The sequence below is a fragment of the Anneissia japonica genome, unplaced genomic scaffold (genome assembly GCF_011630105.1).
Source record: "Anneissia japonica isolate Jap-2015-1 unplaced genomic scaffold, ASM1163010v1 scaffold288072_len178204_cov163, whole genome shotgun sequence".
Classification (NCBI taxonomy): domain Eukaryota; kingdom Metazoa; phylum Echinodermata; class Crinoidea; order Comatulida; family Comatulidae; genus Anneissia; species Anneissia japonica.
In genome coordinates, this window is record NW_022719055.1 from 87,326 (window position 1) to 88,627 (window position 1,302).

The window sequence follows — 1,302 nt, forward strand, 5'->3', positions numbered from 1 at the left end:
CACGATGAGAGATTCCTTCAGCTTCAGATTCTCGATCACCGTCGACGGATCGGATCTGATGCCGTATATCCTTCCAGCGTGGTTCAGGTTGTTGGTCGACGTGTGCATCGGGAGGCTTTTGCGCTTCCTCCACACGACAGCCTGGTGCAGTTGAGGGAGGTCTTCGTGCGAAGGTCGAAGTTGCCTCTCGTCGTGATGTTCGTCGATCCGGTGGACGCGAAGAACAGGGCCGTCGATCCTCTGCTCAGCGGCGACTGGAATTCTATCATGTCGTCTTGCAGCTTCGTTCCCCTCAGGTGGATGGAGTGCACGCGCTCTCGACGATCGTACGGATACCGGTGCGCGATGGTCTGCGACGAAACGACGTTGACTAGGAAGAACTTGACGGCCGCTCTGCCGCACGTGGATTCGATTCGGACGTGCATCGTCTCGATCTTAATCGATTATGGGTGAGAGTAAGGTCGATCTCCTGACGCCGTTTACTAATATCTCTTTAAAAATTCTGTCGACTTCGCCGGCGGAGCGCGAACGTTGCTGCGTCGGTCGGTCTTCCTCGGTTCGAGATCGGAGAGAGTATGCTCGATTTCCGTATGCCGTTGATTAATATCTCCTCGAAAATTCGGTTGACCTCCAGCGAACGTTGCTTCGGTCGACAATCGCGGTCTCCGTTGAAATCCAACGGCTGCAGCACGCTCCCGTTCGCACGCAGTGGCGAGATGGCGGGCACGCGAGAGTCGAGTTTCACGGCCAGGCGTCCTCGTTCGGTTATTCGGTGATCGGGAAACCATCTCGAGATCGTGCGAAGCTCCTTATCGTTGTAAGCGACGAAGTGAACCGTGGAAGCTCGGACGTCCACCAGATCCAGCGCCGACCGGACGAACGACATAGGAAGGTCGGGTCCCTCGACTAGAATCTGCAGGTGATCCACTATCGCCGTGCCGTCGTCCTCCGTGCGATATCTGACGTCACCGACTATCACGTCCTCTTCCCTGAATAGAAGGTGGACGACGTTGGTGTCCGCCCGTTTCACGGTGAGGAGATCGTTGCAGCGAATGGTCGTTCTCTCGTCTTCAGTTTCCCGCGAAGTTTACAACCAGGATAAGTTCCTCTGTTCCGGTATCGGCGACAGGTTTTTGCAGAGGCAGTCGGCGAACCTTTCTCCGAGGACGTCTCGGAAGCGATCGAGCAAGGGCACCGAGTCCGAAGGTTTGGAGACGAGCGCGTCCAGCAGGATCGGGTCCTCGTTGACGTACGTGTACCAGAATGCACTCTCGAACGAATTCCTGTCTCTTATACCCATCT